The sequence below is a fragment of the Rousettus aegyptiacus genome, unplaced genomic scaffold (assembly GCF_014176215.1).
Source record: "Rousettus aegyptiacus isolate mRouAeg1 unplaced genomic scaffold, mRouAeg1.p scaffold_m13_p_3, whole genome shotgun sequence".
Lineage (NCBI taxonomy): Eukaryota > Metazoa > Chordata > Mammalia > Chiroptera > Pteropodidae > Rousettus > Rousettus aegyptiacus.
Genome location: NW_023416306.1, coordinates 275453 through 291273, shown reverse-complemented (window position 1 = coordinate 291273; position 15821 = coordinate 275453). Strand labels below are relative to the sequence as shown.

General features: G+C 57.0%; 1 protein-coding gene and 1 pseudogene across 1 annotated transcript in view; one reads left to right on the top strand and one right to left on the bottom strand.

Annotated features, from left to right (window-relative positions):
* Positions 1-4238: 4238 nt before the first annotated feature.
* On the bottom strand, positions 4239-4356 carry LOC118601286 (annotated as a pseudogene).
* Positions 4357-8096: 3740 nt separating this feature from the next.
* The window catches only part of EHMT1 (euchromatic histone lysine methyltransferase 1), an 80760-nt gene continuing 73035 nt past the window's right edge, over positions 8097-15821 (top strand). The window contains exon 1 of the mRNA XM_036239249.1: positions 8097-8300. The gene's annotated coding sequence lies outside the window, so the exon portion shown is untranslated. The remainder of the gene's footprint in view (positions 8301-15821) is intronic.

The window sequence follows — 15821 nt, the reverse complement described above, 5'->3', positions numbered from 1 at the left end:
CTTGCTGGCCGCCCTGTCAGGGTGGCTTCGAGGGCGCAGTCCTCCAGGAGGCGGCCGATGTCCCTCCTCTGTGATGGCGACGCGGTGGGGCAGCTGGGGAAGGGGTCGGGCTGACTCACGGGGCCAAGCGCAGAGGTGGCACGTGCCCCCCTGCTGGCTGCGTGCTGAGCCTCCGGCCTGCGCGCCGGCCCCGGAAGCACAGTCGGTTCCGTGATTTTCATTGACAGCAGTAAAAACGCTCGTAACTGACTGCTTTCTCCCGCCGTGATACGGAGCTGCTAATCAGAAGGCTGGAGCTTTTGGAGGAATGGCATTTCGCGCAGTCGGGGTTCAGAGTGGTGTTCCCCGTCGTGCAGGTCTGCTGGAAATGCCCGCCTGGCAGTGCTGGTCTGGGAGCCAGTTTTCCGTGTTCCATCTTGAAAGGTCTTCGCACTGACCGGTGTCACCGCCACAGCCCCCGTCCGCCCGGCGCGCACGATTTCCTTCTCCCGAGACGCGATTCGCGCACCATGAGCGTCGCCGTTTAAGGCGTGCAGCCGGCGTTGGCCCCGTGTTCCCAGCCGCGCGGCATCCCCACCGCCTCCCTCCGGAGCGCGCCGTCACCCCCGAGGGACCCCCGCCCCGGCAGCACGCCTTCCCAGCCTCCGCTCCCGGCCCCTGGCCGCCTCTGCGGCTTCGCCCGCCCTCCACCTGTCGCGTGGACGCCCTCACACGCTCGGTGGCCTTTCGCGGCCGTCCCCTGCCACCTGGCATGGTGTTCTCAAGGTGCGGCCGAGTCGCGGCCGCCACCGCTCCGTCCCTTTGCGCGGCGCCCCGCGGCGCGTGTAGCACGTGGCCTCCCGCTCGGCAGGCGGCGGCCGCTGGGGCCGGCGCGGCTTCGTGTCCTGTGCGCAGTGCTGCTGCGCGCATTCGAGGGCAGGTGTTGGCGTGGCCTCCGCTTCACATCCTCTTGGGTACATACCTAGCTCGGACTTGCCGGTCACATGGTGGCCGCAAGTCAGCGTTTCCACAGGCGGCTGCACCAGCGTCCCCGCCGGCCCTCGTCATCGGCCCTCGTCATCGGCCCTTGTCACCGGCCCTCGTCATCGGCCCTCGTCATCGGCCCTCGTCATCGGCCCTCGTCATCAGGCTTCCATGTGTGGTCGCGGCCCCGGGGGTGCGAAGCGGTTTTTCACGTGGTTTCCTTTTGCGCTGTGATGACGACGCGTGATGCCGAGCACCTCCTCGCGAGCCCGGCCCGCACGTCCTCTTCACAGGCGCGTTCTGACCCCGGCTGTGTCTCTGCCGCTGACCGTGAGAGGCGATCGCGGGCGGGCGCGCCGCGCTCCGCAGCAGGACGCCCACGGCCCGCCTCGTCGCGACGCTCGTGCTGTTGCGGTGGGCGGGACCGGAACCGCAGCGTCTGGTGTTCTGGGTTCAGGTCTCATTAGGTATGTGATTTGCAAATATTTTTTCCCCTTGTAGGAAGCTGTCTTTTTGCTTTCCGATTTTTCTTTGATGTCTTGTGAAGCACAAAAGTTTTGGTGAAATCCAGTTTTTCTATTTTTTTCCTTTGGTTGCATGTGCTTTGGTGTCATATTTAATCGCCTAATCCAAGTCACAAAGTTCAGGGTTTTTTTTAAGGGTTTTATAACATTCAGGTCTTTGTTTTGAGGTGATTTCCGTGCATACTGCGAGGTCGGAGTACACCTGCATTCTTTTACACGTGGCTTTCCGGTCGGCCCAGCACCACTTACGGAAAAGACTGCTCTTTTCCCACCGAACCGTATTGGTGCCCTCGCTGAAACGAGGTGACCATACACGTGAGTGTTTACTTCTGGGTTCTCAGGTCTTCTCCACTGGTCTGTTACGTCTCTCCATTTTCTGTGCCACCTTATCTTTGTTATTATAACGATGTAACAAGTAACAAAGAAAAACGGGGAAGTGTGCGGCCTCCCCCTTTGTTCTTCTTAAAGATTTTTTAGGCTCACTTGGGTCCCTTTAATTTCCTTAGGAATTTTAGGATCAAGTTGCCAACATCTGCAAGAAAGCCGTCTGGATTTTGGTAGATTGTGCTGAATGCGTAGGTCAGTTATGGGCCTTGCCATCTTAGTGTTCAGTCTTCCAGGGCGTGAATACACGATGTGTTCAGGTATTTGTCTTCAAGTCCTTTTAGCGGCATTTTCATGTACAAATCTTGCACTTCTTTTGACAAGTATGACTTTAAGTATTCTTTTTGGTGCTTTTGTAATGGAATCGTTTTCTTAATTTCATGTTTGGATTGTTCGTTGCTAGTAAGTAGAAATACAGTTGATTTTTACATGTCGATCTTGTGTCCTGCAACCTTGCGGAAGTTGTGTATTAGCTCTGATAGTTTCTTCGTGGATTCCTTTGGATTACCCATGTACTAGATCATGTCATCTGGGAATAGAGCTGGTGTTACTTCTTCCTTTCAACTCTGCATACCTTTTATTTCTTTTTCTTGACTAATTGCTCTAAATAGAACCTCCAGTGAAATGTCGACTGGAAGTGGTGAAAGCCCCCCGCCCCTCACCCCTATTCCTATTTCAGGGCGATGTTTTTAGCCTTACGCCATTGAGTATGTTAGCTTTGGGTTTTCGTAGATGCCTTTTATCAGGTGGACGAAGTTCCTTTCTAATCCTCCTTCGTTGAGTGCTTTGATCAGAAAGGAGTATTGGATTTTGTTAAATGTTTTTCCTGTATCTGTTAAGATGATCATATGGTTTTATGGTTTTGTCCTTCATCATATGGTATATTATATTGATTTTCATATGTCGAATCAACTGCATTTCTGCAGTAAATCCATTTTGTCATGGTATCCAACCCTTTCATGTCATGCTGTGTTTGGTTTGCTAGTATTTTGTTGAGGATTTTTATATCTGTATTCATAAGGTCTATATGTGTCTATAAGTTTTTTTTGTGTGTGCAGAATGAGTTAGAAAGTGTCTCCTCTTTTGTGAAAGTGTTGGTAAAGGATTGGTGATCTGTCAATGTCTGGTATGGTTCACCTGTGAAGCCATTTGGTTCTGGGCTTTTCTTTGTTGCAAATTATTTGATTATTTAATCTCTTGTTGTGGGTGTTCAGATTTTGTATTTATTCCTAAGTCATTTTTGGTGTTTGCGTCTTTCTAGGAATTCGTTCAGTTTCTCTAGGGATATCTTTTGGCATACAGTTGCTTATGGGTATTCGCTTATAATCCTCTTGATTTCTTCAGAGGGTAGTAGTAATATTTATCTTTCATTCCTGGTTTTAGTAATGTGAGTCTTCTTTTTCTTGATCAGTCCAGCCAAAGGTTTGTGAGTTATGTTGAAGTTTCAAAGAAGTAACTTGATTTTGTTTTTACTTATTTTTTTTTAATTCTCTATTTCATGTATTTTCACTCGACTCTGTATTTCCTTTCTTCTGCTTGCTTTGAGTTGAGTTTGCTTATTTTCTGGTTACTTAAGGTGGATGCTTAGGATCCTGGTTTGAGTTCTCCTTTTCTGATGCAGGAATTTAAAGTGATACATTTTCCTAAAGCTCTTATTTAGCCATGTTATGGGCTGAATTGTGTCTCCCAAAAAGATATGTTGGAGTCCTAACCTCCACTACCTCGGAATGTGGCCTCGTTTGGAAATAGGGTCATTGCGGTGAGTTCAGCTGGGGTTGTGCGTGGGTAGGTGGGCCCCTAGTTGAATCTGGTGTCAGCATGAGAGAATGCCTGTGGGCGCTGGCGGCCCAGAGGGAAGGCGAGGCACAGACACTCGGGGAAGGCGGCCCTGGGGTCGGAGGGGTTTGTCCACGTGCCAGGGAAGGCCCAGGGTTGCTGGCGAAGGGCAGAAGTGCAGAGGCAAGCAGGCGGCTCCCCCAGAGCCACCAGCGCGAGCAGGGCCCAGCGGGCACCTGGCTTTGGGACTTCAGGCTTCCATACTCTCTAAATTTTGAAATGTCGTGTTTTCATATTTTTTTCAGTTCAAAATATTTTCTCTATTTTCCCTTGTAATTTCTTTGACCCATGGGTTTTTAGAAGTGTACTGTTTAATTTCTTAAGGTTTAGGTATTTTCTAGATTTCCTTGTCTTGTTGATTTTTAGTATAATTTCATTGTGGTCAAGGTCACACGTGGTTTAATTTCAGTTTGTTTGCGTTTGTTAGGTGATTTTTAATTTTTTTATTTTTTAGGCGAGGCAACCCTTGGTTGACCTCACAGATTGCAAGGACCTCGTCGGCTTATGATCCCTTATTTTTTTGATTTTTTATGCCTACGGCACGTGGTCTTCCTAGGTGGTCTCCCATCCCAGTACTAACCAGGCCCGACCCGCTTAGCTTCCGAGATCAGACGGGATGGGGCGTGTTCCGGGCGGTGTGGCCGTTGACTTGGAGTGGCACAGACCGGGCTGCCCCGGAGAGGGTGTGGTAAGCCCGGGACCGGACGTGCGCCGTGTCTTTCGGGGCGCCAGGCGCGCTGGCCTGCGGCCCGAGCATTCCTATCAGCTGGTCTGTCCATTGCCGACAGGGGGGTTTGGAATCTCCAGCCATTAATGTGGAGTTGCCTTTTTCTTTCAGCTTTGTCAGTGTTTGCATTTTGAGGCTCTGTCGTTAGTTTTGTGGATGTTTATAGTTATTTCTACTTGGCGTTTTGACCCTTTTGTCATGATGGAATGTCCCTCTCTAGCGATAGTTCTCGTTTGTGAGACGGGCTGTTCCGTCTGACAGCCGCGTAGCCACTCACGTTCTCCTGAGGTTTCTCTTTTCATTGCGTGTGTTTTCCTGGACTTTTACGCTTTCTCTGTCTTTCAATCTCAGTGCGTCTCTAGTAGACAGCACACAGTGGGGTCATATTTTCCCTACCCATTAGTCAGTCTCAGCTTTTTAACTTGAGTATTTAATCCATGTGCATTTGATGTAATTACTGAAAAGGTAGGGTCTGCATTGTTTGGTATTTGTTTTCTGTGGCTTCAGGTTTTTGTCCCTTTGTTTCTCCATAACTTTGAGTTATAGGTGTTTTTCTAGTGTATCATTGTAATTTCCTTATTGACTATTTTTTAATCGTTTCCCTGAGGGTTGCTATTTAATATTTTAACTTATAACAACCTCATTTGGATTAATATCAGTTTTATTAAAATGGCATGCAAAAACATCGGCTCCTTTGTATCTCTGGTTTTTTTGGACCCCCTGCTGTTATTTTCCTACGGGTCACATCTGTGTTGTGCGATCGTCCACGCAGGCTTACGGTTGTTGCCTCGTGCAGCCATCCTTTAAATCATACAGAAAGAAGTTGTAAGTAAAAACACACGTACCCTGCTTTTCACGCACTGACTGTTTCCACGGGTGCGACGGCCTTTCCGGGCGCGTTTACGTATGTGGATTTCGGGTGCAGACTAGCGCCCTTTCACGTAGCCTGGAGGGCCTCCTCAGTGTTTCTCGTTGGGCAGGTCTGCCGGGACAGATCGTCTCCTTTCGCTTGTCTTGGGCCATCTCGACTTCCCCTCCACTCGCGGAACGACGGCGTGCTCGGCGGACGGCCACCTCTGCCGGCATGGTTCCCGACGAGACTCGGCTGTCGGTCTCGCGGGCTTCCTCCTGCCGAGAAGCCGCTTCTCTGGCTGCAGCCAGCCGCCGGCTCGTGCTGTGTCCGGGGGGGGGCTCTTGGCGGTCACCTTGTTGGCGTTTGTGGAGCTTGCTGAACTTTGCCGACTTTCCCGATGCCGCTTGGCCGTCAGTTGTGAGCTCCGTGCTGAGCGCCCCGTCGGTAAGGTCGACGTCTTTCACCCTCGCAGAAGGGTCGGTCCTGAACACGGAGCCTGCCGTCTGGGTCAGTGACAGTAATCGGGGGTGGAGAGCACGGCTTTCAGCATCCAGAGTCCACCGTTCTCGTCCTGCCGCGCCTTTCCGGGTGAGCACTGGTGACAGCCAAGCCTCGTCACCGTGTGGGGTGCCTTCGCCTGGCATTGCCGAGCTCTGTGTCACAGCGCGGATGCGACTGCAGACCGGCCGTGGGTGCCACCCGTGCAGGTGCTGAGATTGGGATTTCACGTGACTTTTATGTGTATTTAGAAACCCGAGCGCATCCTCGTGGAGGCGCGTCCCCAGGCCCGCCGTGCCCTGCTCCCGGCCAGCTCTCCGACTTCCTGGACCACGGCCAGATTTCTTTGTCATTACGTTAACTGTCGTCTCTGTGGCCCGGCCATACACTCTCTGAAGGTAGGGCTTTAGCTTTTATTAGTTGCCCCCAAACACTTGACACATTTCAGGTGATCGGTAGGTGTCGTACCTTAACGTAAAAGGAGAAGGAGCCGGAATGGGCTTAAGGTTTTGTGTTTTTTGGTTTGAGTGGGAGAAGGTAGCTCAGGGTGAATCCTCTTGAAATTAACTGACTTCCAAGTGAAGATAGGAACCATTTATTCATTCATTGGTTTCGTTGTTTATTTTTATAGCAACTATTTAATGTCTTCTGTCGTTGGCCTCCGAGCTGGGGCCAGGTGAGAATAAACGTGGCGCCTGGCCTTTCCGGAGGGCCCGTGTCTAGTTCTGGGAACGGCATGCGGCCACGCCACGCGGTAGCTGCTATTAGAAGAGAAAGTGTTCTGGAAGCAGCGAGGAGGAGCGTTGACCCCGGGGGTGGCTGAGGGCCGGCCTCCTGTCTGTCCACCTGCCGCAGCCCGGGACCGCAGGTGTCTGCTGCGCACATTCCACAGCGACTCTCAGGCTGGCTGCTGCTGCCCACGTGCAGACCAGAGGGACAGCGGCCGCCCTCTCCAGCAAGCTGCCGTCGTCCGTGTGGTGTTCGGACCCTTGAGACGTGTCTGCACAAGCAGGTGTCCCGTGAGTGCGTGGCGCACGCCGGATGTCAGAGACTCAGGGTAGTTGGTATTTCTCTTTTGGTTCTAATTATTTTCTGTTGGTCACGTGTAGAAATGACAACGTTTCGGATACGTGTGGGCTAAGCAAGCTTTAGTCACGTGAACGAGCCCTGCCTCTGCTTTGCTGGTGTGCCTATTGGGACACTGCAGAAGCACCTGTGGCCCGCGCTGCCCTCCTGAAGGACATCTCCGGGGTGCTACCGGGGGACCATCTGGGATGACAGTGCTGTGCTCTTGGGGGGAGGGGGAGTCACCCCTTGGAAAGAGGGCTAAAGAGTAAGGGGACCGAGCGGCAGGCTGGAGGGGTCTCCCGCGCTGGGTGAGGGGATGAGGGCTTCGGAAGGGTGGTCAGTAGTTGGGGAGCAGGCCGGCCCTGCGCTGCCGCAGTCCGTGGCGCGTGCGGGGGAGCTGGGCACCCGGCAGCCCCCCGCTTTCAGCTCAAACGTTCACGCTGCCGTCGTGGCTTTGAAACCGTGGGGTGCTCGTGCTCATGTGCCTCTTGACCCTTCTGTGAAGCAAATCCTGCCCACCCGGGCTTCACCCTGCCTTCGCTGTTTCTGGGACCTACCGCTTGCCCTCTGAGCCCGTCGAAAGCAGGGCACCGCTGACTGGGTACCGCCGACCCCGTCGGTGGCCCTCAGCCGCCGCCTCGCTAGACCTCTTGACAGTGTTTGGCCCAGTGGCGCAGGCAGACAGGGATGGTCAGGCTTGCTATGGCTCCTGGTACACCTGGGCCCTCCTCCTGGGCCTGGCCTCCAGGTACGGGAGTGCCTGGGCCCCGTCCTGCCCCCCGTGCTGTGTGTCCTCGCCGTGAGCGACCCCAGCCTCGCCCTTGCTTGCGCTCCAGGTTCGGGACGTGTGGGCTGCTTGGAGGGCCGAGGGGTGCCGAGCCCTCCGCTGGCCTCTGTGCCTGCGCTGTGGCCACTCGTCACCATGGCCGGCAGCATCGGTGGAGGATGGGCCCTGACGACGGGAACCTCTCCCACCAGCCAGCGGGCTGTCGCCGGGGTCTGCGCTCGCCTCCTGCCTGCTTCACGACGGCCCCGCGCCCCCTGCCCAGGGGCCTGGGTGTCCTCGTAGTGTCTCTGCGCTGCGTGCCGCCTTCCTGGGGCTCCGCGCCCTTCGCCTGCTTGGCATCCGGCCCTCAGCCGCCAGCCATGTTCCGCCCCTGGCCCCGGCTCGCCCGCCCTGGGCCCGGGGCCTCCTGGCTGTGCTCAGCCGCTCGGATCGGGGCCCGTGCTCCCCGCGCCTCCACCTGGAGGGCTCTGCCCAGCTCGCCAGCACAGCTGCCGATGTCCACGGCACTCTGTTCTTGCGGGCGCCCTCACCCCTTGCCTTCGGCGTGTGCTGGGAAGCCGAAGCACCGTTTGAGGGAAGTTGGAGGGAGCGTCCCGTTGCGGGGAATTGGAGAACTTCTGCAAGTGTGTCAGAGTGAACCGAAGACGTGCTCTTCCCCGGGTACGTATGTTTTAAAGTTTTATGAACATCGCCAAGTTGCCCACAAAGAGGTTTCATTAATTTTATTGCACCAGCAGTTGAGAATTGCCTGTGTATCTATACTCGCACGTCATGGTGTTGTCTTTGTTGCTTTAAACGCGTTTTCTTAATGACGCGTGAAGCCACATACGTTCTCATCGGCATCTGCGTTCATCTTCCTTTGGCTGCCTTTCTGTGCTCTATGCCTTTGGGGGGAGGGAGCCGAGGCGGGGTGTTCTGTGTGCGTGGCGGGCCGGCTCAGGACTGCCCGGGGATCCCTTGGCACTGTGTTTTGTGCATTCAGACTTCTAGCCCGGCATCTGCTCTGGGCGCGTGGAATTCAGGGTCTGGACGAGGAGCATCTCGTCACTCCTTTTCTCACTCGCCTTCGCTGGACTTTGGCTGACCCTCTCCCACTGCCGGTTCTCGGGTTCAGCCGCGGTCTGCAGGGCCAAGGCCAGCATCCAGCCAAAAGGACACAGTTGGGGGGTGTGTTACAGAAGAGTTTTACATAGACAGGTTAACGTTACTGACTTTCAGATAACCTTGAAACCTTGAAACCTTGAGACGCTATTTTTAAAATATTGCCTCCTTTAAAAGAACTTCAAATATTTATTGTTTTGTATTAAGAGCTCCAGCTTGGTTGTGGTTCGAGGGCTGGCACAACTATAAAGGGTCTCTCTCCTTCAGGGGTCGTTTGCGGGTGGGCACACATGTTTGGGGGGGCCACATGTAGGGCCACATCTGGGCTGAGCCCCCCCACCTCAGGCGTGCTTACACTAGGCCAGATGGCGGCTCTTGCTTTGCTTCTGTGACTGTCACATGGGCCTAGGTGACGGCACTCCTGTTCCCTTAGACGTGACCTCAGACTCTTCTTAGGTTTTGCTGAGCAGTATCTTTTGAACAGAGCTGGCCCCAGGAGGCCCTCAGGGGTGCACCGTTTGTGTGCACTTTCTGCAGAAGGATGAAGACAGATGTATGGGGCTTTCCTTCGGGGAAAATGTGAATTATTTTCAAACGTTTGTGAATCTGAAGGTCGTGGGTACACCGTGGGCTGTGGCTTGGGAGGTCCCTGTCCCGGGCTCCCGCCATTCGCGCCTGGTGGGCACCACTGAGGAAGGGCCGAGCGGAACGGGCTCCTGTGGCCCTGTGTGGGGCACGGTGGCCGCAGCGGGCAGCTGCACCAGGCAGAAGAAGGCACCGGAGCCCCTGCGGCACGTGGCACGCGGTGCTGTCGTCCCTTGGTCAGCCCTGTCTGCCTGGGAGCCCTCGTCTGGGGCCGGGCCCGGGACGTGGGGGCTCTGTCGTGCCGACGGCCCCTCCTCCTCCCCACCCAGCACCCTGCGTTGATGCCTTGCCGCCTGCGAGTGCGCTCTCCTAAGAGTGGGGGGGGCGGGTTCCCCCAAAGCTGCTGTGTTGAAAACCGGGTAAGGCCTGGTCCCTGTTGGCAGGAAGCAGCTCGTGACCTTTTCAGGTAGGCCGATGACGAAGCAGCGTTTTTGCTGAGCTGCTGCTGAGCAAGGACGTGCCCTCGTCTCCTCCTGCCGCCCCAGCGGGAGCGTCTGGTGGTGGGGAGCACGGCGGGGGCCCCACGGGTGAGAGCGCGCGCGGCCGGGGGCCGGCCTGGTGCTGGAGGGGCCGGCTGTGTCGCCGCAGTGCCCTCTGTCCGCCGGCGCCGGGCGTGCCGCCCGCCCACCTGGAGCTCCTGGGCCAAGGCCGCGCCTCGCGCACCGGGCCGTCCGGGTCGCGGGGTGTTCTGGTGGGCGTGGTCATTGGGAGGCCTGTTTGCCTTGGAATGGTAGAAAAGGGGGACAGTGGAGACACGCGGAGACCCAGGGCTCAGTGCCCCCCCTGTGGGTTTTCCAGGCGAAGCCCTGGGGAAACCGGCCAGGGCGTGAGCCGCGGGCGCCTGGCGAGGGCCACGGCTCTGGGTCCACAGGCCCTGGGTCCACGGGCCGCAGGTCCTGGAGCGGCTCTCCTGCCCGGGGAGGGTGGAAACTCCACTCAGCCGCCGAGGAAGAGGGAACAATGGGGACGGCTCCTTTGTGTCTGCCCGTGGACGGGGCCCTGGGAAGTGGCTGGCCGTGGCGGATGGTGGCGGTCCGAGGGCACCGTTTGACCAGGGACGGGACGCGCTCGAGCCCGTGATGCAGCGTCACTGCCGCGGTGTCAGCAGCTCAGCCCTGCGGGAGGAGAGAACGCCCTCAGGGGAGCCCTTCCCGGGCCTTGTAGAGGGGCGCCCTGCCCCCCGGGCTCTGGCCTCCTGCCCCTCAGCCGGCGGGGTAGAGGGGGCGACTGGGCAGGTACAGACGGAGGCGGGCCCGGGCTGGGCAGGTGGGAGGCAGGCCGGGGAGGCCTCAGCTCCGGCAGCCCTTGGCTTTTCACACTAAGAGTTTTAGAGAGGGGGCTCCCTTTTAGCGCTAGAAGATTTGTGTCTTCTGCTTGAAGCAGGATGAATTGTCCGTAGGTTGTGGCACGAAGAGAAAAAACAACATGACCAAAGAGAAAGTTTAAGTGAAGTAAACGTTTCAGGGAGTTTTCAAAATTAAAAATATGTTCAGTCAAGTATTTTATCTTTTTAGAGACTTAGGGGAGGAAAGGTAAGCTGTTAACGCTGTTTATCACAACACCTTGGCCTTTCTGGCATCTGAAAGCTTGTAGGGACACGTCTTAGGCAGAATACATGGTGCCTGGTGTGTCTCACGGAGCCCAGAGAAGCACCTGTCCCTCTGGGCCACCCGCAGGCCAAGCGCTCTTCAGAACTGCAGCAGGCGGCACATGGGACCCCGTGGGTCCGTTTCCTCGGACGCATTTTCATTTCACAGGCTTGTGTTTAAAAAGAGAGAGAGCTGTGGAGAGCTCGTGTTTACTCTGTAGACTTCTGAAGAACACATTTCTTCTTTCCTGCCTTGGAGAAGGGGTGGGGCTGGTGGGGGCTGCAGCCAGGCAGGAAGAAGGGGGGTGGCAGTGAGTGGCAGTCGTCCGGTGCGAGGAGCACGGCTGACAGGACTTCCCGGCTCCTTCCTGAAGAAGACTCTGCTTCCCTCCCTGCACCCAGCCTCAGCTGCCCACTCCCCCCGCCCGCCCGCCCGTACACACCTGCCCATCCGTCCATCCTCCATCCACCACCCGCCATCCGCCTGTCCATCCTGCGTTGCTTCCCTGTTGTATACGGGAATACTCACCTGGGAACTTGGTTTGTCATCGAATAGCACAAAGGATCCTGAACGTTTTCGTCATCCCAGAGAGCCTCGTGTCACCAGCGGTAGCTCCCCGGCCCCAGCCCTGGCGGCCACCCTTCCGTGCTCTGTCTCTGCAGATTCCTGGCTTTTCGTATAGATGCAATCATACAGCATGTGGCCCTTCGTGACCGGTTTCTTTCCCTCCTCTTCCGTTTTCACGGTTCTCAGGTCTTGCTCGTTTTTCCCGGGCACCAGCGCCTCATCCCTTTTTACAGCTCCCTCCTCGCCCACGGCACGGCGGGAGCACGCTCCCCTCAGTCCTCAGGGGACGGGCGTGTGGATTATTTCTGCTCCCTGATGTTATGAATAATGCCAATACTTTCCATGACACTAACACGAGAAGATATTTTTTCCCCCATTTCGTGCATTGACTTTTCACTTTCTCGATAGTGTCCTTGAAGCACAAAAGTTTTTAGTTTTGATAAAAGTTCAGTTTATCTACCCTGTTTGTTATTCCTTATGTGAAAGTAATTTTTGACCGAAGACTCAGAAGAGGAAGGAAAACCAGTGTGTTGACCCTGTGGTGGGAGGTGCGGGGGTCAGCTGGTGAGGGCTGGGGCGCAGCAGGCCCCGGGCGTAGCTGAGGCTGTCGCCCCAGGGACTGGGGGCTAGTTGAGAGGCTGTGGGAATCAGCAAAGAGCGTGACTGGAGCCAGGTCCAAGGATGTGAGTTCTGTGTCCTTCACACCTGTCTCCTGTCCCACCTGCAACGCTGCCTCCTCTGAGCTCGTTTCCCCTAGGACCTTGCTTCCCGTCTTTGGGCCTCAGAGAGGCCCCTCCCAGCTAGTGCCCCAGCCCCTGCGCACAGGCGTGGCCCAGGCCCCATCTAAGGCTGCTCCACGACCCCCCCACCGACCCCCCCACCGTCGCTAAAAAGCTTCTTTTCTTTATCCTACTTCGCCACCAGCTTCCATTCCATTTCTCTGGTTTCTTGTCCCAAACCTGGCAAAGCTGTGTCCGTGCCGCAGGTGGGCGCCCCCCTGGTGCTGGCCTGGCTCTCCCTCCCCACCAGGGACCACCTGGGACTGTCTCCGGCTCCGCTCTCGGATTGCTGCCCCCTCCCTTCTGAGGACTTCTGGGGGTGAGTCTGGCCTGCAGCCGAGTGTGGCTGCTCATTCCCGACCCAGGGCTGCCCCGCTGGGCTGTGCTTGGCTGTGGGTCCCTTGCAGAGTTTAAATAGTGGAGCAGCGAGGGGTTCCTGCCTGTAATTGCTTGTTCTAGGGAATAAGTTTTTTATAATGAACATGTAATAATTAAAGATAGTTGATAGAAACCTGCGTTTGTATGCAGTTCAATTTATAGGGTTGACGAATGCTCATTACTTCATAAAAACAGTAAAAATCTAAAGGGCAGATGGCCCCGAGTTTAGCTCACACTCCACCAAACACGGCATCGTGCTCTTGTGCCCTTGTAGTGCTGGGGCCAGCCGCAGCCCCGCCCATGGCTGCCCCAAGGCCTCCTGTCCCCCCCCCGCCCCGCCCCCTGCCCCACTGCCCCACTCTTCCCTGCTCCTCAGTGCCAGCCCATGCTGCTCGGTCCCTTGTCCTTGCACGCAGCAAGGCTGCGCGAGCCTCTGCTCTATACCGGCCACTATAGCACGGGGTCCCCAAGGCCCTTCCCAGGGCCGCGTGGCCAGACTGTCTGCACACGGATGCCAGAGCATCATTGCCTTTTTCCTTCTCATTCTGTCACGCGTATAGAGCACGTTTCTAGAGGCTGCCTTGTGACATGTGACATTGCCATAGACTGAACACAGGACGTGTGAGGATCCAGCACTGTTAAGCCAGAAAAGGTATTTGCAAACAGAAAAGAATGCCACTGTTGTCCCTTTTTGTGGTTTTGAAAAATACTTTTCATAAAAATGTTTATGTTAAAATATAATGGTTTATTATTATTATTATTTTTAAAGAAGTAGTAACAGTTTTGAGGTTTTCTGTTTTCTCATTTTCTCTAGAGTTGATGGCCTTGGGACTGCGAGGTGGGTTCTGCGCATCACCGTGTGCTGTGGACCTGGTAGCATGGGACCGAATGAGGTCGTGAGGCCCCTGTACCCCGCAGAGCAGCCTCGCGGATGGGGTCGTGTCTCGTGTGGTGTCATGTGCTTTCAAGTGGCCTACTGCTCTGGTCTCTTTACCATGCGCAGCCTTTCTGCCCAGGCGCGCGCTTGGAATTAAGTCCCGCTGCGCGCGTGCGCGCCCCCGCGCTGTGAAGGAGCGTGCGCGCCCCCGTGCGTGAAGGCGCGCGGCCGGGCAGCGTCACGCGCGGGTTTCTGCAGCCCGCTGTCGGGGTCGGGACGTGGCCTTCTGCACGCAGCCTGCACGCACTCTCCCCGCCACCAGGTGGTGCCTTTGTCTGCTGAGCCCCGGTGCCCGCTGCTGTTCGGAGGTGTCCTGAGAGCAAGGGACTGCGTGTTCACAGGCACCGCCTTTTGCCACTTCACGATGACCTGCTTTGAAGTCACAACGCTTAGCAGAGGGCGTTGCCTTTCGGCCGAGCGCGGCCTCACTCCCCGAGGGTGGGTCCTCAGCGGTGCAGGGCCCTTCTCGCCGGCAGTTACAGCGCAGACAGCCTTGGTGAGCGGCCGACGTCGGCCGTGCGCTCCCGGGGCGCAGCGCCCCACGCACTCTGCCGCTGCCCTGCGCCGGCGCGGTGTTAGTCGGGATGGTGCCAGGCGGGGGGCTCCTCCTCTGTCCCGTCTCACGTTAGGTCCCACCTTCTTGTCAGGGGAGACCTGTGCTGGGTGAGCCGCCAGGGTGGCTCTTGGGGCTCTGGCCCCAGGTCGGGCCACTGTGGCCCCGCCCCAGGCCCCGCCTCCTGGGCGGCGCAGCGGCCTCACGGTGTCCTGAGGTTGCTCCAGACAAGCTGGACACCAGCACCATGCAGTGAGGCCCGCGGCCCAGGCCCTGCCCTGGGCAGTCTGTAGCCAAGATAGCCAGTGGTTTTCTGTGCGCCGAAAACTTCTTTCTCACGCCAAAAAAAGTTAAGGCTCTTTCTCTCTTGGTAGTGACTGAAAAGTACGTGTCAGTCGAGAGGCCAGACAGCAACAGCGCTGCCGTGAATCTGGCAACACCACCCACAGGGGAAAATAGTCCGTGTGTGTGTGTGTGTGGTGACCCCACGGCCACACGGGGTGGGCCGGCGAGTATGTGGCTCCTCTCTGCTGCCTCCTTTGTCCCCAGGAGACTGCGGTTGGAGCCGCCCATCTAGGGCACAAGGCTCTTTTGTCCTGGAACAGAGCCTGGAGTTCCCACTAACGGGTGACAGATGGAAGCCCTAAAGCACCCGGTCGCTTCACACAGGGCGTGGGCCTCGGCCCTGAGCGGGAGAGCGGGGGACTCAGAGCAGTGGCTGTTTGCTGGGCAGTGGCAGGGCCGTGACGACAGCCAGCGTCTGTCACTCGTGGGCCCATCAGTCTCTTCGCACAGCGCGTTTTCAGAAGCAAATTCTGGGAGCCTGGAGGCCCGGCCCAGGACTGGAACCTTTACTGGCGTCTTCAGAGGACATCGCCGTCAGGCTGCGGGCCCTCCTCCCTCCCCGCTCCGAGCCCCTCACTGCAGGGCGGCAGGCCCCCGCGCGCAGCCTCCTCCCTGCGTGGTCCCCCACCCCCGCCTGTCTTTACGCCCACGCCCCGGCCCGCTCGGGGCCCGCGGCGCAGTCTTCAGGGGCTGCACACCGCACCACGTCACTTTAACGTGTGTTCTTCAGAGAGACACAGAGGACACGTGCGCCCAGTGTGCTGCGTGCTGGGGTGCAGAGCCGTGCACATCCAAGCCTGTTTCTGGGGCTCCCCTCCTGATGACGCACCAGGAGGCAGGCCCGCGGCCTGGACCACGTTCAGCGACCGGAGACCCGAGGAGGCTGAGGGTGCCGACGTGGTCGCACGTCTGCGTGTTTGACAGGACGCAGGACGTTTTTGGACTTGACGATCAGTGGGCTAGATTCGGGGGTGGTCACTCTTCCTGTGAAGGGCTAGCTAGGTGTGTGGCCACGTGGGGTCTCTAACGCGCATTCTTTTTCTATCACTCGAAGTCCCAGACCCATTATCAGCCGGGGGGGAGTAGAAGAAGGGGCTCCAGCCAGATTTGGCCAGCGGCCGTGGTTTGCGACCTGGCCTGGCTCGAGGAAGCGCCCTCCCAGGCCATGCTGCGATGGTCACCTTTGGACTGGTGTTGGGCCGGGGGGCGGGGCGCAGTTAGGTCACGAGTTCACAGGCTGCTCCTGTCACCTGCGAGCGTAGGGGAGGTTCAGCTTGGGGCAAGGGA